Source organism: Lytechinus pictus, chromosome 16, assembly GCF_037042905.1.
Source record: "Lytechinus pictus isolate F3 Inbred chromosome 16, Lp3.0, whole genome shotgun sequence".
Taxonomy (NCBI): domain Eukaryota; kingdom Metazoa; phylum Echinodermata; class Echinoidea; order Temnopleuroida; family Toxopneustidae; genus Lytechinus; species Lytechinus pictus.
Window position 1 is genome coordinate 28,889,925 of NC_087260.1, and position 24,296 is coordinate 28,914,220.

The following is a 24,296-nucleotide window of genomic DNA, read 5'->3' on the forward strand; positions in this document are numbered from 1 at the left end:
TGAGACAGTCGATGATGTCCATCACTCACTATTTCTTTTGTTTTTTATTGTTTGAATTATACAATATTTCATTTTTTACAGATTTGACAATAGGGACCAACTCGACTGAATCATATTGTTTTAAGCAATGCTAGTTCCAACTGTTAATGGAGGAATCAAGCGTTGTTTCACTTGACAAAGAGGAGAAAATTAGAATATTTCATATTTCATGTAATAGAATACAAAAGAAATAGTGAGTGGATGACGTCATCAGTCTCCTCATTTGCATACCGACCAGGATGTGCATATAACTGTTTTTTTAAATTAAGCAAAACTCTAAAATGTCATAACTTTCTTATTTTACATCCAATTTTGAAGAAGTTTTCAGTGTTTTGCTTGTTGGATTTTTCTATTTTTATTCAAATCAACTTTTTGTTGGGGTGGACGTGTCCTTTAATCATGTCATGTTCCAGGGAGGTCAAAACATGTAGACTGGATGTTGGAAGTTGTTGGGGGCACTAACTCTAGCCACGACTTAACCAACAAAAAAGGGGGTCGATGATAAACTTATCTCTAACTTTGGAAGGACCTGGTTTTTACAGAGGACTTGTCGGATGTTTTATCCGAGTCCGACAAAATATATTTATCCGGTCATATAGTAACCATATAGGAACTGTGCTTCTATAAGCCAATGGAAATCAACGAAGGTTGTCAAGTCAGAGAGCAAAATATTGATGAAACAGTTCAGATGTTGGCCTTCATCCTTCTGAGAACGGAAGGCAATTGAATTCATGGGAGTACCAAGCATGACCCTGTTACAATCCTCTCTTTATTATTGACCCCTCTGAGGCCCATCCCTTTCAGACAGTTTTCAGTCAAGTGACAACCTCTTAAGTGGGTCACATCCTTGATTCTCCGACAATATAATAAGGTTCAAGATCGAATTTGACCATATCTGGGTCACCTCGAAGTCTTTCTTACCCGAGATTCCTTCTCCGGTATCCTTTCTACACCCATATTCAAAACCCTGGGACAAGATAGCATGATAACATTAAATTTGACAAGCATGGAACATGCAAGATCACCTCTGGGATCAGCACTTGGGGCACCGAGATTTTTAGTGGGGGTGGAGGGAACATTACGTTGGGACATGCTCGGACTATTTAGAAATTACTCAGTTTTTCTTTATTAAAAAAAGAAAAACAATTTCGGGGGGGGGGGAAACGATTCCAACGGGGGGAGCAAAAGCCCTCTTACCCGAATGGTGTCACGAATGGTGTCACCAATGGAGATCACGCGTCGACTGAAATTGGGTTTTCGTGGAAGGCCGTTTAATACCAACACCATATAACATCATGCCCCCCCCCCCATTGTGGTGGGATGGGGGGCAGTCGTCTGTTATACATCAACGACCCCCCACCAGTAGATTAGCCATTAAATCTATACACAGACCTACCCTTATATCGAAACGTGGCATTTTAGAGACCCCTTCCTGCGCCACCCCATCCCCCTCCCTTCCCAGGGAAAAAAATCGTCAAGGACGATATGATGACGAAGTAGAAAGAAAACTAACCTCAAATCTATCTGCCTGTCTTTCCTCGAGGTAATACCATCCTTTACGTGATCGTCGATCACAGCCAGACGTCGATGACCACCGCCAGTCAACGTGGTCACAAATGATGAGTGGTTGTAGTTGGTCCACGGAACATAGACGAACAACGACACGAGCAGGCTAAACGAAGTAATGGCGGCGAAGATAAGTCTTCTTTTCCACGGCCAATGCCTCATCGTTTCTATAATGTCCGAAAAACTCGAGTCCTGAAATAAGAAAGGGAGAAATTACCATTCAGATATTAAATGATATTTGCCGTTTCCGACGCTGAAAACAATGGTTGTAATTAGCCAAACATTTTGAGGGAACGCAACATGCCGTATGTGGTAAAGTTTCCAAAAAGTTGGGAAAGGGTGATTTTTTTCTTCTCTTTTTTTCCTTTAGATGGGGGGGGGGGGGGGGTAAATGAAATTCTTATTTTATGATAGATTTTGACATAAAATTCAACAAATATCATATTTGAAGCTTTTGCCTTCTCTTTTCTTTATTTCCTTTTTTTTTTCTTTTCTTCTTCTTATTCGTAGAACTTTGGAGGGGCAAAGCGGCGCGCCATTTCAGGGACTGACCACGCGCACACAACTCAAAAAATATTACACTTCAAAAGAGGGATGATGCCCATACAAAAAAAAATGGAAAAAGAAGGCACTAACAAATGTTGAAATAGTATTTATTAACACGTTGTTATTTTTACTGATACCAATATTGTATTTACCATCCCCATACGAAGACATGCTGGAACATACTATGCCTGATTTATAGTAAACATTCACTATCATACATCGAAAGGCCTAGGTTCTTTATATTTGATAATTGCAATGATCCCGATAATCATATATGAAACGACGATTTGTAATTTTTGCATAGAACATAATCATCTTCCTTTTATACACGTTTCTACGTACGTATATAGGCCTATACAGAGTTACAGCAGAAGCATCACCATGTGTAAATATGATATAAATTTATTACGCCATTTTGTCTCAAACCCTGTCATGCCTATATATAATACAGACCAATGCGTTTCAGTTTTAGTTATCTTCTCACAATCAAATTGAAAAATATAGGCCTAATATCCTTCTTAGTTATGGGAATATACTCAATAAGCTTCTCATCTAAAATAATAAAAGACGGATATGTTCCCTATTTCCTGCCCTACATTGTAATTGTCAGCAATATCATTATTTTAGACCTACAATCTTGATCTTATAATATCTTCTCCCTGCTTAGTAAAGTCTCACTTTATATCACACGAACTCTGGATGAGCTGCTCGTCTGTGACGTCATATAAATACAAATGTTCAAACATTCATTATTCTTAGACAGATCTCCATCAAACCTCCATCGATATTATTTTCTCTAATTTTTCTGTTTTTATTAACATTAACTTATCATCATAGGGTGAACTTCCCCTTTAAGAATACCCTAGATCAACGACTTGGTTATTATGATTGGCTTCATTATACTTACCATATTAAATCAGCGACCTTGTTTTGTCTTATTTTCGATGTCACTGGTCTAATATTCTTTAACCAGGTGAACAAATACAATCCTATTAGAATGCGTATTCTACTGATAGACTAGTCTGCTGGGCAAACCCTTCACTCGAGTAAAGGGTCTGAATCGCAGCCTACTCATACCTTGTGTACTGAAGGCCCTCCATCAGCAAGTTTTGTATATGCTAGTCTTTGCGTGGAGACACACTTGTTGATCAAAGTTTAAATCAGGGTCTGTGCCTGCAGACTACTGATAGACCACAACAACAAAATATATATGGGTGGGCTCCTTATGAACAGTGATCCACATTAATGAACAACGGTTAAACAGCGGAAAGGTCCAGTCTTCATTGGTTCAAATCACGTGGTCCACTCACCAACCATGGATGTTTTCCTATTCCCCCGGCCTATTCCCTGCTCAAACTGGGTATTAATATTCTTGAAATAAAATGTGAGAGACAATGCTCCTGCTATGCACAGTGTAATGCACAGTGTAATGCGTCAAAGACATGATGCACAAGCAAGTTCGTATGATGATAATGGCCGAAACAATTAAGTATCGATTCCCATGTCTGTACGAAGTCACATCTTATAATCTCATGTAATATTCCCCTTTCGATATCGAATAACTTCTTTACATGAAATAATAAACTAAAAATATTTATAGTTGTTAGCACCGTCACTACAGAGGGATATTACGTAAGATTTAATGTCTACGGGTAAAAATAAATATATGACGTCATGTAAGTTATAAACACGGGTATAAACATGATGAGCATGCAATGACACTGTATACAGCCCAAAATATAATTATAGTCAAGTGACTCGTATTATAACTACCGACGTCGCTGCAAGTTAGGAGCCATCCATATCCATGGGATCGAAAAGAAAATAGAAAATTATTATAAATGACATTTTGACAAATTCAATAAAAAGATTTATAAAGATTTATTTTTAAAAGTTGTCATGACGTCGTGAGGATCATTAAAAATCGCCGAATATAAAGCAGTGCCCCCCCCCCCCCCCTCGTGGTGCCCCCATATCCGACCCACCCCCCTCTCCCTCTAAAAATGAAATGTTAAATCAACATTTAAAAGGTTGGAGGCCAGGAGTGACAACCTTTTCTAAATATTGAATTTACCACTTTAAATGGTTCGACCCGACACTTAAAATATTGGATTGAGCTTTATACAAGGTCGAATATAACATTAGGACAAGGTTGGTACTCCTTCAACCTTCCAAATATTGATTGATTTAACATTTTGCAACCAACCCATCGAATTATCATCAGATTGTTTTTCTACTTTCTTCACAACCTAAGAGACAAAATCTTGAGTGTCACCAAGTAACCACTTCCTGAAATAATATTTTCGCAATTTTTTTTTTCGACCAGGATAGATCAACAATGTGTGGGTTAGTTCAAGAGAAACTTGAACTAACCTTAAACACAGTGCTAGATGTGCTATTACGTCTCTATAGGCCTATAATCTATTCATTTTATTGGTAGCTTTATCTACACAGGGTCAATCAGTAATACTTTCATTCAAAAATCATTAAAAAAAATTTAAAAAAATATATTTTTATTAGTCGAGCGTTAAGCGCGAGCTTAACATTTTTTTAATATTCAGACGAGAAAAAGGGACATTTTAAGGACTGCTTTTAGGAATTCATGAAGAGCAAACATATCTCACAAATCCATTATTGCGAACATACATGTAAGCACGGACTAGAAATGTTTTATATTCAGATCTTAAAAGGGTCAATCACTTTAAGTAGTCATGAAAAGGAAGCATAATTATGTCACTCTACATAAAACAATAACAACTCGAAATTATGCGAGGAAATATATTTGGTGTATATTGACTTGAAAACGGAAAACAGACGATGCGAGCACCAGGAATAATGAACTCATACATGTAGGATATGATAGGACCTAAGCAAATTATATGTCATCGAGTTATGAAAAAAATTCTTATGTGATAATAATGATATAACATAATATAATATGATATCCAATAATTTCTTCTCGCCCACTATATACGTTTCTCTTTCTTTCTCCCTTCCCCCCTCCCCCCTTTTTTGGCAAGCCGATGTGGGGGGGGGGGAGGGGGGACACGTGCCCCCCGTAGTTACGCCACTGTATGCCAAAGACCCAATAAATTATGATATTCTTCCCTGAAAATATCACGTTTCAAAATGTGACCTCCAGACTAGTGGTTCGGAAATGTTCACGTCTGGATCAGATCATGGAGGTCATCAGACCCTAGCCTGGCCTAGCTGCCACGGATCGCATCTGGAAAATACTTTGCATACATGTACATCTCAGAAGCACAATATACCACTTTTTAAAGCTTGATATTCCGCTACTCATTATCATGTTAGTCAATGCAATTTATCATTTTTTGTCAGTACTAGAAACTTAGAAATCTGATACCTTTATTTTTTCCACTCATATTATATGAATTCTATGTTCCCAATTTCTGTATCCTAATCATACTTGCATTGCACCAAAAATACCTTAATCCATGCAGGCCATTTGATTGCCTCGGCTGTGTTCACATATAAAGTAAACCCCTCAAAAAAAGTTTGGAAATCTGAGTTTGGCCATTAATCTCTCCCAACTCCCAATTTTACACAATTCATTTTTGACATCAATCAAAAGATTATGTAATTCTTTAAAATGATACCATGCTTGTTATGATCATGCCATCACGAAAAGAGCAGGATTTAAAAGTGTTAGATGAGGTCTGAATTGAAAAGCTGCAAAACGAGCAAAAAAGTTTGGAAATCTGAGTTTGGCCATTAATTTCTCCCAACTCCCAATTTCACACAATGCATATTTGATATCATTCAAAAGATCATTTTATTTTCTTTAAAATGAGGGAAAATGATACCATGCTTGTAATGATCATGCCATCACAAAAATAGCAGGATTCAAAAGTGTTGGATGAGGTCTGAATTGAAAAGCTGCAAAACGAGCAGAAATAGTCATGAAGGGTCAATACAGAACATGATTCTTTTGTCTGTGTCAATAGAGATGAAGATCCATTCAAATCAAGCCCCCTGCTTCTTCATTTTTATGTTTTGTTGTGGTTTATGTAGTGATGGTTCTGTGAGATAACATGGTTTGAGTCGTGGTTTGAAATACCCATGCATGTTTGTTTGTTTGTTTGTTATGTGTTTGTTTGTGCAGAGATGTGTTTGATTCCATGTTAATGTCGATGTTAAGGTGCATGAAAACAATTAAAAGAAACCGCTGAGAAACTCACTCATCACCACGGAAAAAAGAACAGTGACTTTCAATATTGTGTCATTTTGCAACTTTTGAATTTTGACCTTGCCCCACATTTCAAAGCACTGCTCCTCCATGTGAACCATAATCATATCATGTAGGGTATCATTTTAAAGAGAATTAAATGATATATACATTGATATTAATTACACATTGATATTTACTAAAACCGAAGAGTGATTATCGATAAAAGTCAGATTTCCAAACTTTTTGAGGAGTTTATAATGATTGCAGCAGAGGTTACTATTATTGGTTTGCATGAAGTACATGAATTATATGACAGATGACGTTACACATAATTATACACCCCAAACAACCAGATTAAATTTACTATAGAAGCTTTATATATCAAATTCTTTTTTTTCTTATCATATTACCATGTATTCATTAAATCTAGATCAGAGTTTAATTATTTATGTACTATTTCAATGTTCTCGAATGTAACTGTTACATCAATCATTGTTAATTGTACGCAATTCAGCTGTAAGGCTGCTATTTAATTGTAATATTTATACCGGAATAAATAAACGATGAACCGTTGAGATTACCTCGCGCTATAGCTGCTCACTTGTAATGATCAATTATTTCACAGAATATTAGAGGTCGATATCATAATAATAATCATCATTATCATAGGGCCTATATTTCAACTGTGCAAAGTGTATAGACCTAAAGAAGGAACTTATTTGATGATTTTCACGTAGGCCTATAACGTTAAAATATGACATGTATAAATATTATTTATCCGAGTCATCATATCCTGTAAGCCTATATTGTTTTATTTAGCCTGTTTAAAATCATACATTTAAACACAACTTTCAAAACTGAAGTTCGAGTGATCCCCCAGACCCCATTCCCATTGGTAAAAGTGAATTAACACAACAAAATTAAAAGTAACTTTTTCAAAAATGCCATTGAGTGAGCATCACTATTTTAAATTGATTTACAGCATCGAATGTCTATATATACAATGTAAAAACTCTGGTGTTAAAACTAACACTACCAGTTGGTGCTAACAGAGGATCACACCCTGAGGTGTTAAAATGACACCCTATAGAGATTGAACATAACACCAAAGAATGTGAATGTAACAACCGAAGGTGTGGTATAACACATATATGTGTTAAATTAACACCGTCAATTCAACACCGGTGTAAAATAACTGATGTGGTCCTCTATGTACACCGGTTAGCACCACAGTTTTTGTTGTGTTTGGATTATCTCATGGACCCTCAGTAGAGTCTATGAATGAACCTTGAAGAAATAGGCTAATCCATTAAGCAGCTCTTCCAATTAAGCTAAACTGGAACGGAATGTGCTGTGAGTGACGACAGTATGTGCTGGTGCAGACAAGTTTGTTGGAGGTCAAAACTTATTTCTTTTCCTCATAGAGTCATATACACATACATGTAAGCTATAAGCGTCTTGTGTGTCGGCCTACTATGATGATCAAACACAATCATGTTCATGAAAATAGGCCTAAATAATGGTTTTGTTTATGATTGATCAGAGATACATGTATATCATACTTCTTAATCTTCTTGTTTTTCTTCTTCCACATCCATCAGTATCTTGCTGATGCCGGTGAAGGTTATTACATAAATTTATATTCAATTCATTCTCATAGACGAGATACGTCAACAGACGCTTCAGCACTCATTGCTATAAAGAACATTAATAGTTTCAGTGGAGATGTTAACGTCAGATTTCAGAAGATCTTAACAAACTTACCTATTGATTGGTGTATATATTTCCTAAGGAGACAAACGAGAGGTGTACAGTCTTCAAACAAGAACATGACCACTTCTACTATCACCGCAGAGTAAATAGTCATGTATCACTGGTATATATAGGCCTATACATGTAACTCCTTCTTTGTAAGTTTCACTCGGGGAGAATCATTGTATTGTTTGGGACTCCTTTGAAAATCGGATTATCCTCCTGCCGGGGCTGTTGGTGGAAATTCAAAAGGAACCAGCATTATAATCCTTGTTACTTTATATATCAGGGGAAAAACAACCTGAGATGAGATGAGATATAATACAACAAGCAGATAGAGGCATTATACTATGAGGCGCCGAATGTACCAATATTATATAGAACAATTATTTGTTATATAATCATTATTTATTAAATAATAACTTTTATTTATATATAATTTACATTTTATTTGTAAATAACTACTATTATATAAAATATCATTTCTAATTATTTATATATAATTCCAAGTAATACTTCATTATTTGTAAATAATAATAGTTCGACATTCCATTATTTATAAATAATGATTATTTGTTTTTCATTATTTATAAATAATGATTATTTGTTTTTCATTATTTATAAATAATGATTATTTGTTTTTCATTATTTATAAATAATGATTATTTGTTTTTCATTATTTATAAATAATGATTATTTGTTTTTCATTATTTATAAATAATGATTATTTGTTTTTCATTATTTACAAATAATGATTATTTGTTTTTCATTATTTATAAATAATGATTATTTGTTTTTCATTATTTATAAATAATTTGTTGAGTTTTCCATTATTTATAAATAATGATTATTTGTTAAATAATGAAAACGTCTACTTCATTATTTATAAATAATTTTTTCGAGTGCACCATTATTCTCATTATTTATAAATAATCATTATTTAATGTTCGAGTTTTCCATTATTTATAAATAAAGATTATTTGTTAAATAATGAAATATCTACTTCATTATTTATAAATAATAATTTTGTTTCAATATCCCATTATTTATAAATAATCATTATTTATAAACAATTTTTACAGTTTGCCATTATATACAAATAATCATTATTTATATACAAATAACCATTATTTATTAAATAATGCCATTATTTATTAAATAATGCCATTATTTATTAAATAATGGAAAACTCGCTATAACATGCAAATGTGGGACCGCCCATGATATGAATATTCATGATGCGATTTCCTTTTTCGTGATTTTTCTTCACAAATTTTTGTCCATTTCCTCTTCATAATGACATTTCTTGAAGCAATTTTCTAGGGATATGGTCTGATTGTAATATTCTTCATTTTCTATATAACTTCGTCTTCGTAGAAATATCAAAAAGTGTAATTTTATACGATTTTTTCCTACAGTTCACAATCCCCATAGGCGCGCGTGTACGGTAGGGACAACCGGTGAATCGACGGAGTGCTCTTCATCGAAATACTACGTTGGTTGGTCCCCGGAAGTGGCGGGCGGAATTTAGCCCGAATCCTCGATGGAAGTCGATCAAGTGCATATGAGCTGAGAGAGTGAAATATCAGTGTACTTGTACAGGCCCTTCTACTTTTTATAAATATTTCTTGTTGCTTTTTTTGTTAAGTTAATTTTTCCTGGTGTAGAGATAAGTTTCAGTTCTAATAATGCACTTCAAATACATTTTGGAGTGTCTGTTTGAGGCGTTTGGGGCGATTTCACCCTGGCCCCAAAATGCTCGCAACGACAATACGGGGGCATGATGACCCCTAAATTTTTAAAAACTTATTTTTCTATTGAAAATTATCACAAAATTCACCAAAAGTGTGCACGAAAGCCTTCGTATTTCACTTTTAAAACTCCGAAAAGTGCCCAAATGACAAGCTTGGTCGCTTCGCTGTGTCGCTTTCAACTTGAGAACGTTTACGCGTCTGCCCCCCCCCCCCCCCCTCCTCCGAAAGAAATTCTGTATACGGCCATGCTCTAAAGAGCCTGGCACATTGATTTATGTATACTTTCATTTTCATTATTTTTATCTCATTATCAACATGGCCTTACGCAGAATTTTTTCCAGGGGGGCCGGGGCCGGAGCATGACGCGCGTAAACTTTCTCAAAAAAATCTTGAAAGCGAGACAGCCACGGGACCAAGCCCAAATGACAAGCTTTGTCGCTTCGCTGTCTCGCTTTCAACTTGAGAACGTTTACACGCGTCTGCCCCCACCCCCCGAAAGAAATTCTGTGAACAGCCATGCTCAAAAGAGCATATGGCACATTGATTTATATGTACTTTTCATTTTCATTATTTTTATCACATTATCATCATGGCCTTACACAGAATTTTTACCGGGGGGGGGGGGGGCAGCTAGGACGCGCGTAAAGTTTCTCAAAAAAATCTTGAAAGCGAGACAGCGACGCGACCAAGCTCAAATGACAAGCTTGGTCGCTTCGCTTTCTCAAGATTTTTATGAGAAAGTTTACGCGCGTCCTGCTCCCCCCACCCCCCCCCCCCCGGAAAAAATTCTGCGTAAGGCCATGATGATAATGAGATAAAAATAATGAAAATGAAGTATACATAAATCAATGTGCCAGGCTCTTTAGAGCATGGCCGTATACAGAATTTCTTTCGGAGGAGGGGGGGGGGGGGGGGAAGCAGACGCGTAAACGTTCTCAAGTTGAAAGCGACACAGCGAAGCGACCAAGCTTGTCATTTGGGCACTTTTTGGAGTTTTAAAAGTGAAATACGAAGGCTTTCGTGCACACTTTTGGTGAATTTTGTGATAATTTTCAATAGAAAAATAAGTTTTTAAAAAATTAGGGGTCATCATGCCCCCGTATTGTCGTTGCGAGCATTTTGGGGCCAGGGTGAAATCGCCCCAAACGCCTCAAACAGACACTCCAAAATGTATTTGAAGTGCATTATTAGAATTGAAACTTATTTCTACACCAGGAAAAATTAACTTAACAAAAAAAGCAACAAGAAATATTTATAAAAAGTAGAAGGGCCTGTACAAGTACACTGATATTTCACTCTCTCAGCTCATATGCACTTGATCGACTTCCATCGAGGATTCGGGCTAAATTCCGCCCGCCACTTCCGGGGACCAACCAACGTAGTATTTCGATGAAGAGCACTCCGTCGATTCACCGGTTGTCCCTACCGTACACGCGCGCCTATGGGGATTGTGAACTGTAGGAAAAATCGTATAAAATTACACTTTTTGATATTTCTACGAAGACGAAGTTATATAGAAAATGAAGAATATTACAATCAGACCATATCCCTAGAAAATTGCTTCAAGAAATGTCATTATGAAGAGGAAATGGACAAAAATTTGTGAAGAAAAATCACGAAAAAGGAAATCGCATCATGAATATTCATATCATGGGCGGTCCCACATTTGCATGTTATAGCGAGTTTTCCATTATTTAATAAATAATGGCATTATTTAATAAATAATGGCATTATTTAATAAATAATGGTTATTTGTATATAAATAATGATTATTTGTATATAATGGCAAACTGTAAAAATTGTTTATAAATAATGATTATTTATAAATAATGGGATATTGAAACAAAATTATTATTTATAAATAATGAAGTAGATATTTCATTATTTAACAAATAATCTTTATTTATAAATAATGGAAAACTCGAACATTAAATAATGATTATTTATAAATAATGAGAATAATGGTGCACTCGAAAAAATTATTTATAAATAATGAAGTAGACGTTTTCATTATTTAACAAATAATCATTATTTATAAATAATGGAAAACTCAACAAATTATTTATAAATAATGAAAAACAAATAATCATTATTTATAAATAATGAAAAACAAATAATCATTATTTGTAAATAATGAAAAACAAATAATCATTATTTATAAATAATGAAAAACAAATAATCATTATTTATAAATAATGAAAAACAAATAATCATTATTTATAAATAATGAAAAACAAATAATCATTATTTATAAATAATGAAAAACAAATAATCATTATTTATAAATAATGAAAAACAAATAATCATTATTTATAAATAATGGAATGTCGAACTATTATTATTTACAAATAATGAAGTATTACTTGGAATTATATATAAATAATTAGAAATGATATTTTATATAATAGTAGTTATTTACAAATAAAATGTAAATTATATATAAATAATAGTTATTATTTAATAAATAATGATTATATAACAAATAATTGTTCTATATAATATTGGTACATTCGGCGCCTCATATTATACACGTCGAGTACAGAGCTAGAAAATTGACAATTCCGATCGTATCGTTCTCGAATAGGGGTCACGCTAAACATCCAAGTGTCTGAACTCCAATGCAAGTGAAATTGACGAATCGGAAGTCAAAGGTTATTCGTCGCGGGTTTTATGTAGGCTGAAGTATTTAGATCCAGAAAAACACAGTATACATGGTATAGTGAGCTTCAAGATTATTATAATTTTTTGTAAATCATCCAAACAGACGGATTTCAGCTGTCTCGTATGCCGGCTCGTATGTCACCTGCCCTTGATGAGAATGTGATAATTATTCTGCCCTGTGATCTTTATACGCCCTTCTGTATCGTCATCCCTGCCCAGTACGCGTCAACATGGTGAAGGTCATGTCGATGTCTGACCCTGATCGTCCCGCTGTGCAATGCATCGGCATTAATACACGACTCATTACAGGAAAATTGGGGGGGGGGGGGGGGTGTTGGTCACCATAATATAAATAAGGGTCATCGTGACACTGAAAATACAGAAGAAACATGGGCATAACTGCATGTTCACCCAGGTAACAATACAGCGTTGGACCAACGTTGGATCAACGTTGGGAATTTTTTTCCCAACGTTGCCTCAACGTTGGCAGGCCAACGTTGCATCATCGATAGAAGTGCACGCGCATACATCGTCAGACCAACAACATTTCCAACGTTAGTTCAACGTTGTCCAGCAACAATGTTTCAACGTTGTCTGGCAACGTTGATCCAATGTTGGCTAAATAGTCAAATACAACATTGCTACAACGTTGGTAAGCAACGTTGTATCATCGATAGAAGTGCACGTCCATACATCGTCAGACCAACAACATTTCCAACGTCAGTTCAACGTTGTCCACCATCAATGCTCCAACGTTGGTATAATGTCGGCTGAGTCATCAATAACAGCGTTGCTGCAACGTTGATGGGCAACGTTGAAGCAGCGATGGACGTGCACTTGCATACATCGTCAGTCCAACTATGTTTACAACGTTGGTTCAACGCTGTCCAGCAACAATGCTCCAACGTTGTCTGGCAACATTGCTCCAACATTGTTACAACGTTGTCACAACGTTGCTCCAACATTGCTCCAACGTTATTCCAACGTATGGCAGTAATTAACAAAACATTAATTGGTTTCAAGGTGAAGTCCACCATTACAACTCCACACTCAAATCTTTATCATCATATGTCTTATCCTATCCTAAAATCCTACATCCTAATCCTATATCCTATTCCTATCATCCTACACCTATCCACTGTAACCTGTCATTGACTCCTATATATAGAGCAACTTTGCTATACTTGGCAGAATACAGTTAATATCATTTTCCACACTTAACCTTGAATATTTCACTTAGAATAATATGTTTTGATTATATATGATATGGTAATGGAGCCACATACTTTTCTGAAACTTTTCATGGTGGAAATATTGAATAAACATAAATACTCTAATTATTATAGCAATATTACCTAAAATTTTGGTCATTTACTGATGTAATGAATATTCATGAGTGCATAATCATTGTCCAGATGAGGCAGGTATGGCAGCGTTGGTCCAATGTTGGTCCAACGTTGGGTGACGTTGATCCAACGTTGGTATAATGTTGGTCCAATGTTGATGGAAAGTTGATTCAACTTTAGTCCAATGTTAGTCCAACGTTGGCGTAAACGTTGATTCAATGTTTGTCTAATATCAGTTAAATGTTGTTGTAACGTTGATTCTTTGTTGGTCTAATTCTAAACAAATCCAACGATGCGCCATCTCCATCAAACAGTTTTCAACACTGTGCCATCATCATCTGTAATCTGTTCATGATTCTATCAAAAAACATTACAACTATTATTACAGCTATTCATTTCTTTTCATTCTTTCTGTTACAAGTCTCTTCACATAATTAAGAGAAATCAAGATAATTACGTGTGATATTTATTGAGGCCTTTGTAGCATTCAAACTTTTTTGACATCCTCTTTTTCTCAAACAAGACTAATACCAAAAAAACATATGCATATGTAATAAAAATTAAGATGTATTACATTTTCTTGCGAGTTGCAATCTCTGTTTCTGTCTACAATTGTTTAATGACTCGGTATGCAATGCCAATTGCAACGTCAGTAATCATCACAAAAACTCACATGTGTAATTGCAGTCTCTCAGTATTTACAAAATCAAAAAAGGAGGTCGCGTAACTTGGCCTCACTCAGAGTAACGTAGCTACTGCCTACTGTAACTAAAGAGTGCCTCTTTTTGATTAAGATAGAAGTCAACTGATATCTCAATATGCATGGCCATGGCCTAGACTCGCTCGTGCCATAACTATTAAATGATATTTCAGCGTCAAGTGTAGCATGCCTCACATAGCAACTACAGGTTTGACTGCAGTTGGAAAACACTCGGTCCAGGCTAGGCCAGGCAGGACCGACCAAGTCAATTCAAGGCAGCGTATAATAAATAAGGCAGGAATGCCAGGTAGCAAGTCATTTGGGTGATTTCAAGTACGGTGTACGGTGTTGAGAGCGTGAAAGGGCTGCTGAACTGAGCTCCAACACCAAGCGTAATATTATTTTTCATTGAAATGTATTAAAACTCTAATGATTTGCTCTCATCTTAAATGTAAAAGATAATTTTACGGAGATGGTTCGTCGTGTTCGCCCCCTGTTCGTAATAGCTACAGTTCATCAACACCAACACTGAACTTTAAATCACGATTCTCCCAATCCCTGGGGTACGTCGGTGTTGCTGAATGGGGAAATTGCTTGTAGATCATCAACACCATGCAGCCACAGTGCAGTGTTGGGTTCAGCAGATGACAATCAACACCAGCCTTCAACACAAACTGCCGGAAATACACCATATTTTCCGAGGTCAATCTTAACACCAGCCTGATTCAAGTACGGTGTTGTCACAACACCAACACTAACCCAGGGAGCTCCGGCCCGCTCAGCGGGCCGGAGCCCAGGGGCTTACCGTGTAATTCACCATACCCACGGTAGTAGCATGAAGTATGGTCTAAATAATAATTATCCGAATAAATAGTTAAAACAGAAATTAAGCACTTACCACGATTATATGGATGAAGGTCTAACGATTGGCAGCTTCCTGACATCGAGGCACAGACTGGAACCTCAAAAAACGAAAAAGTTATGTCGCGGTAGCTCTCCTTCTTTCAGAATTCATAGCAAAATGGCCGTTCGAGACCGGTACCGAGGGTGTAGGGCGCATGCGCGAATTTGACAAAGTCTATATCATAGAGATGTATACTAATGCACTAGTGCTATTAGTCTCGGTCTCAATCGGCCATTTTGTTTTGAATTCTGAAAGAGGAGAGCTACCGCGACAGAACTTTTCGTTTTTTTAGGTTCCAGTCTGTGCCTCGATGTCAGGAAGCTGCCACTCGTTAGACCTTCATCCATCATGTCCATATAATCGTGGTAAGTGCTTAATTTCTGTTTTAACTATTTATTCGGATAATTATTTAGACCATACTTCACGCTACTACCGTGGGTATGGTGAATTACACGGTAAGCCCCTGGGCTCCGGCCCGCTTCGCGGGCCGGAGCTCCCTGGGTTACACTCACACGTATTGCCAGGTTAGTAAATAGTATACTAACCACGAACCGCGTTTGGCAGTGGATTTCTTACTAGTGGGTCGCACGTGCTGGGATCTCACTTCTTGGGTCCACAACACACGACTTCTATGGCTTGATTTTTCTGTGCGCGGCGGCATGTAATGAACCCTTGGGCTTGGGTGCCTGGGTTACACCAACACCAGATTTCAACACTGTACGTACTTGAATTTTGAAAATCATCCAATGACTGTTGCCTTGCCATTGGTATCGCATACTCGTTCCCACTCACACGTATTGCGAGGTTAGTATTAGTCACTCACACAAGCTAATTACGAGGTTAGTTAGTATGTTATACTGTGCAGTACTACTTTACTACTACTTACAGTACACGAATATACTAGCGTCGGACTGTACGCACACAGAAGCTGACTCCGGGATCTTTCGGAGCTAGGGATCAATGGTTGCAGTTACCGATTATCTGCAAGTGCAAAGAAAATTCAACTGTAGATTGTAGGTCCTAAATATACAGCTTATAAGTACTGTTCCAGATCACTAGATATTCTGGAATTTACTTATCTATATCCACTATCCAGTCCAAATTCTGCCAGATTCTTCAAGTTCAAAATTGAAGGAAGCAGACTACACAGACATGACAGAAGGAGTCCGACGTCGCGACTAATTCTGCGCATCAGAATAGTATGGTATTTTTAAATAGGCACATTTGATGCTTGTATTTCCTACTTCAATTTCTTCTAGTTATGTGACGGTAGGCCTATGACATATCTCGTACTTACTGTGAAAGGCCTTGCCAGCTAGGATCGACGAGGGCGTTTCTCGAAATTCTGGTCTTGAACTACATTTTTTTTCTTGTTTTTCTTCTTTATTTTCTATATTAATCGACACATTTGCATCCCCAGGTGCATGCAGCCTCTCTATTCTACCCCATCTTTATTTTTGTTTTCCCCTTAGACTTAGTTTTAGTTCCTCTTTCCCTTCCCATTATTTTCCTTCTCTCTCGATTTCTTTTCCCCTTATTGCTGGGGGATACCAAGGGTGACATGGATAGACAAGCAAACTTACTTGATCGACCCCCCCCCCCTTGGCCCCATTGGAAATTATGCCAGTAGTCTTGTCTTGTCTTGGGTTAAGTCGGCATATGCAGACTTGCTGTACTCCGCCAACTTTATCAATTATCAATTCTCCAATGAACCAGTTTCTAACGTTCTCAACACTGTGTATATTATGCCAGGATATTATGTTGACTGTCAAACAAATATCCAACAAACTATAGTTTCCAACATTGTGTCAATGTTAACTGTCCAATAAACTATTCCAATTACGCTGTCCACGTTGTGCCATTGTCCGTTGTTCAACAACTCTCCATCAAACTAGTTTCCAACTTTGTCAACGTTGTGCCATTGTCGACTGTCCAACAAATCTCCAAGAAAATAGTTTCCAACGTTGTTCCTTTGTCGGTTGTTCAGCAACTCTCCATCGAACTATAGTTTCCGACGTAGTCAACGCTGTGCCTTTGTTGGCTGTTCAACACCTATCCAATCAAACACGCGTTTCCAACGTTGTGACGTTGTTGGCTGTCCAACAAATCTCCAACACACTAGTTTCCAATGTTGTGCCATTGTCTGTTGTTCAACAACTTTCCAACGTTGCCAACGTTGTGTCATCGTCGACTATCCTACTGATCTCCAATCTACCAGTTTCCAACGTTGTGCCAGTGTCAGTTGTTCAACAACTTTCCATCTAACTAGTTTCCAGCTTTATCAACGTTGTGTCATTGTATACTATCTAACTAATCTCCAATCTACCAGTTTCCAACGTTGTGCCATCGTCGACTATCCAACAAATCTCCATCGAACTAGTTTCTAGCTTTGACAACGTTGTGCCATAGTTGGATGTTCAACAACTTTCCATCGAACTAGTTTCCAACGTTGCCAACCTTGTGTCATCGTTGACTATCCAACTAATCTCCAACCTACTAATTTCCATCGTTGTGCCATTGTCGACTGTCCAACAACTCTCCAACTAACAAGTTTCCAACGTTGCCAACGTCGTGTCATTGTTGATTGTTCAACAACTTTCCAGCGAACTAGTTTCCAACGTTGCCAACGTTGTGTCTTTGCTGGCTGTCAACAACTATCCAATCAAACGTGTCTCCAACGTTGTGACATTGTCGACTGTCCAACAACTCTCCAACTTACTAGTCTCCAACGTTGTGCCATTGTCGACCGTCCAACAAATCTCCAACAAACTAGTTTCCAACTTTGTCAACGTTGTGCCATTGTCGGTTGTTCAACAACTTTCCAGCGAACTAGTTTCCAACGTTGCCAACGTTGTGTCTTTGCTGGCTGTCAACAACTATCCAATCAAACGTGTCTCCAACGTTGTGACATTGTCGACTGTCCAACAACTCTCCAACTTACTAGTCTCCAACGTTGTGCCATTGTCGACAGTCCAACAAATCTCCAACAAACTAGTTTCCAACTTTGTCAACGTTGTGCCATTGTCGGTTGTTCAACAACTTTCCAGCGAACTAGTTTCCAACGTTGCCAACGTTGTGCCTTTGCTGGCTGTTCAACAACTATCCAATCAAACGTGTTTCCAACGTTGTGACATTGTCGACTGTCCAACAACTCTCCGACTAACAAGTTTCCAACGTTGCCAACGTCGTGTCATTGTTGATTGTCCATCATCTTTCCATCAAACTAGTTTCCAACGTCGATTCAACGTTAATCCATCAAGTTTTCCCAACGTCCAACGACTTTCAAGTTTCCAACGTGGAGCCAACGTTGGCTTGTTACCTGGGCAGTGGGGTAGGCCCTATAGAATGATAGAAGCGCCCGCCCACGTATACGCCCACTTCATGAGCTGGGGTTCGATCCCCGGCCGATCGAGGCATACCATATACCCAAGACTTATAAAGTGGGACATAATCTATAATAAAGGACAAGTCCACCCCAACAAAAAGTTCATTTTGACTAAAAAGAGAAAATCCAACCAGCATAACACTGACTAATTCATCAAAATCGGACTAAATTTAAAATAAGAAAGTTATGATTAAGTTTCGCTTAGTTTCACAAAACAGTTACACATGCTGGTTGGTATGCAAATGAGAAGACTGATGACGTCATCCACTCATCACTATTTCTTTCGTATTTGATGACATATGGAATATTCTAATTTTCTCCTCATTGTCAAGTGAAACAGATTAATTCCTACCTGAATATGCGGAATTAGCATTGTTTGATACAATATGGTTCAGTCAAGATGGTCCTTGTTGTCAAATCTGTAAAAAAGAAAAAAAAAGAAAGATACATTGTATAATTCATTAAAAACAAAAGAAATAGTGAGTGGGGACGTACATCACCAAAATGTCTCATTAGTTGTATTTATCACTGTATTGGGCAAAATAAGCGAAACTTTAAAATGTCTTAATAAGTTCTTATTTCACATCTGATTTTGATGAATACCTATAGAGGGACGATTCTGAATGCAGGCATTATGCCTTTATTCAGTTCTAGGTGTTTCCTCCTCAAGATGGCTTGCTCATTTCCGGGAACAGGGCTTTCATTATAATAGTCATATCTTATTGGCTCGGTTTTTTCCCCATATCTCACCTTGTATTATCTATCATCTATCAAAACTGTGCACACTTAAAGGGGAATCCAACCCAAATAAAAACTTGTTTTTATAAGAAAAAGAAAAATCAGACAAGTTGATAGGTGAAAGTTGGAACAATATTGGGCCAACAACAAGAAAGTTATGATGTTTTTAAAAGTTGTAAATATTGGTAATCACTATACCCATGGAGACTTCAAATTGGCCGCATAATGAGATGTCATAGTGACGTAAGGCAAGGACTACTCTTCCTTGTACTCCAATACATATAATGGCTAAAATTTCATTTTCCCCAAAAGTTTTATTTCAAATTATATTTTTCTTTCATGAGGAAATAAAACAATATCCTACCTGGGTTATATTCAGATTACTGCCCCAGGGGAATGGGTACTTAGGAGAAAACCACAAATCCCATGATAATTAAGTACATGGCCTATGGGAAAGTTGTCCTTGCCCCTTGTCATAATTTACTTACCGAGTTGCCAATTTGAAATCAACATAAAGCAGTTATAACTTTTTTATTGCTTGTCCGATTTCTTTCAAACTTTTACCATTCTGTTTAATTTATTTTTCTCCTTCCCAACACAACATTAATTTTATGGCCAAGGCTGGATTCCCCTTTAATTGCGGCATATCAACATCCTTTTTTACGCTATTCCATATCATGTCTTACGTATTCTAACATAAAAAATCATTCCTAGAGTGTAATCCAAATGACTCTATCCTGATATCATTCGGGAATGATTGTACAGACTGTATACCCTCCCTGAAAATTGCGGGATATCCCGATATCCATTGGCATCAGTGCTGGAGCAGCTAGAGGATTATGTGTTGGGGGGGGGGGGGCACAAAAATAGATATCCCCACATGGACAAAGGATAATCCTCTGCTCAGACACCCATGATATCCACCCCCACCCGCCCTTTCTCTCCTCCCTATAGATTTAGGCCAATGGCGCCAGGATATTTTCCTAGGGGATGGGGATCGACGAAGTGATATATATATTTTTTTCATAATGAACATGTTTGTACTCCTTTCTCCTTTCATTTCTCTCTTTTTTCTCTCCCCTTGTATTATCTACTTGAAAAATCATGAGGGCCGTTCTTCTTACACTGTAAAAAAAAATACCGCCCTATTTACTTAATTCAATTATGTTAAGAAACTGCCTTAATTTGTTCGAGTATTTATGAGTTATGGCAGTTTTAAGTAAAATTTACTTATTTTCTTTGCATCCATTTTACTCAAAATTAAGTTACAATAATTAAGTTACAATAACTTAATTCAATTAAGTAAAACAATCACTAAAATATCAGTGAAAAAAATCACAAATGGGGGAGTGGACTTTCGGGATTCCGCTCCCCCATCGTCCCACTTGGTGGCATCATTTTCATCTTAGACATGATATATCCAAACATTAGACTTTGTGCATTGTCACTTACCTGTACATGTACAGGTACTGACATTGATATTTATATGTGATCGTTTCATTCTTACAAATAAAACAGTGAGAATAATAATTTATAAGCATCGAAAACCTAAAAAGAAATCTGAAATTTTCTGCTAAATGACTTTTAATGTTGCTCTTTCTTTGATTCAACATAAGAAAAAAATAGTTAGCACACCCTTATCCAAAACAATTTCAAACACAAATAGATATGACAATTATTAATAAAAAAAAACATTTACTTGCTCTAATAAATATTCATGCATTATTTAAATATGGCGTTAATTGAAAAATATAAGTACATTCAACTTGATTTTATAAGTAATACTCATCTTTGCCTAATTGAGTTAGATTTACTCAATCAAAGCAAGCTATCAATATGTGAATTTTCTTTAATGTATATTGAACCCAAATAAATCAAGTAAATCAAGTAAATTAAAAGACAAGTTAAAACTACTTAAAAAAACGAAAAATAATTACAAATTGTAAATTCTACATTAAGTGTTAATTACCGATTCAGATTTTTTTTTTACAGTGTACTTTTCCTTTTTTTAAGGATGTTGTATTGCCTTCTCTCAAATCAAAATACACATTCACATTCCATAAGCAAGTTGTACAAACTATTTGAAACATGATTAAAATTATACAATAAATCCATAACAAATATAATTATACAAATTATACATCAAACTTCAAAGATACTAGAAATTAATACTAATGCGTTTCAGCAATTACAAAATGAAATGTTAACAAGATGTGTGAAATGATATGAGAGGGAAAAAAGATAAAAAGTGTTGTTCTACCTCCTAACCCCCCCCCCCCCCGTCCCCAGGTTAGGAGCACCCTCCCATTTTTATGCCTATAATCTACATGGAAGGGACTACAATTCTCCGTATTGTTTTTTATTTTTTTCTGTGTTTTTGTTTATTTTGTTTTGTGGTTTTGTCTCTCGTTGTATATATACATTTGCCTCACTCTCCCTATACATTCTTTTAATTAAGATTTTCCCATTTCCTTAAATGTAGAGACATCTTACCTCTACCTAGCGCCAGTCTTCTTTCTTCCCATTCTTCTTCTTTAAATTTCCTTTTAATTTCATCCATGGTTATAAGTGCACCCTTTTCCCTCCCTTTGAAGATTAAAAATTTGACAAATAATTGACTAAACGTTCCTTTCCTTCGTCCTTTAATTCTACACCTACAAGAATTTCCTCCCAGCTTAAATTACCCGTAGAAATAAAACCAAACATCTCCTTACAATTATCCCAAACCAGACAAGCATATTCACATTCCAAAAATAGATGGCGATATGTTTCCTCCTCTTTTTTACAATAACAACAAAGATTATTCTGTGAGATTTAAAACGGAACAAGTGATAATTTGTATAAGCAATGCCGTGCAACATTTTAAACTGAAACTCTCTTAATCTACTGTTCAGAGTACATTGTCTTGGTCTCACAAAAATGTGTTCAATCTTTTCATAAGAAAAACTATATTTGTTTTTTTAACCTTTCGAAAACATCAGGTATTGCGAAGTTACATTTCATAAAATTTGCATAAACGTTTTTAGATACTAACTCCTCTATTGACAAAATTCTTTTTCCAGATATAAATGATATTTCTTCCCTAAAAGAAGCCTCTTTGCTATCTATTTTCATATTTCGTTTCCAGCTGACTGGAAAAGTTTTATAAATTGACTCTATCAAATGAAAATCATTTATGTTTAAACCCTGTCTTCGGAAGTACGAAAATGACCTTCAGTTTCCATCATAATCCATATGTTTCAATCTGTAAATATTTTTTTCATATATTTTTTGGTTAAATATGCATTTCCCTTCAATTCGTAAAAAAATTATTGTTAAAACATATCTCATTTCCTTTAAATGTTTTAGATTTTAATTCTTCGTCTCTATCCATACTTTTTAACAAATCTATATAAAATTGCGGCAATGCTATCTCCATCAATCCGAGCAAGTAATCGCATGAAAATATAAAATTTCCTCCCAGATGTTTTGTGGAATAATTGAAATATTGTTTCCATTTCATTGCATTATTTTCTTTTAGTCTTTTAATCCACATAACTCTCTGTGCCTTTATTAACCATTGAAAATTCATCATTTTCAAGCCGCCTTGATGGTAATCTAAATACATCATTCTTTTGTTAATCTTTTGTTAATCTGCCACCCCACAAAAAAGTAAAAGCCAACTGATCAAGTACAACATAAACCCATCCTGGGATTGGTGTGAGAGATGCCACATATATGAATTTTAAAAATATAAATTGCTTTAATAATTGTATTTTGCCCATCAAAGTTAAATCTCGTTACTTCCACCAGTTTAACAACTTCTTTATTTTACTTAATATTTCTTTATAATTCAATCTTTCTTTTACTTCTACATCTAAAGAAAAAAATACACCGAGAATCTTTATAAAATCCACATTTTGGCCAAAAGATAAATCATATTATTTTCCTTCAGAGGAACCTAATAATAAAACCTTCGTCTTATCGCTATTAACTTTAAGTCCTGATACTTTTCTGAATTTTTCTAAAATTTTTATTACTTTTTTGACTGAATCTAGATCTCGGACAAAAATAGATATCATCTGCATACATAATCTGTTTTACTTCTTCCTTTCCAAAGGAAATTCCTTTAACATCATTATTATATCTTATATTATGCGCTATAATATACTTCTATGTATAAAATGAAAAGATATGGTGAAAGCGGATCTCCCTGCCTTACCCCTCTTTCCACATGAAAATAGCTTGTAGAATCTCTTCCATTAAAAATACAACTTTGGCTATTTGTATATAATATTTTGACCTTTTATATATAGTAATCGATCTTTCTCCATCTGTCAGATTTTCTTCAAACACGTGATGGCGCTATTTCATCAAGAATTTCAAGCTGATGTAGGCCTATGATATCACCAAGCTCTGTTGATCTAAAAAAATCATTTGAATGGTTAGTTTATTTTATTCACGATTAAAATACATACAGTGTAAACACAATGGGCATAAAAGTCATGATCAAAGTCAACGATTATAATAATTATGTAACAATATTTGAACAATGAATGTAATACAAACTCATTTTCGGATAATCCGTTTCAGATTGGCTGTGCCACTGTGGCCAATCTGTTCTTCCCCCTGAAAAAACCCTCTTTCTTCAAGGCTTCGAACACCACCGTATCTCAGACTTCCGAACTATTTGCCCCCCCCCCCCTTCACGGGCTTTTCCTACCTTACACCGGC

At 36.0% G+C, this 24,296-nt stretch overlaps 1 long non-coding RNA gene across 1 annotated transcript; it reads right to left on the bottom strand.

Moving 5' to 3' along the window:
* Window positions 1-1,557: 1,557 nt before the first annotated feature.
* LOC135156994 (uncharacterized) lies at window positions 1,558-15,732 on the bottom strand. The gene is made up of 3 exons (XR_010296070.1): window positions 15,455-15,732; window positions 8,108-8,326; window positions 1,558-1,797 (listed from the first exon to the last, which is right to left on the bottom strand). It is a non-coding gene; the product is annotated as an uncharacterized LOC135156994 (long non-coding RNA).
* Between the last annotated feature and the right edge of the window lie 8,564 nt (window positions 15,733-24,296).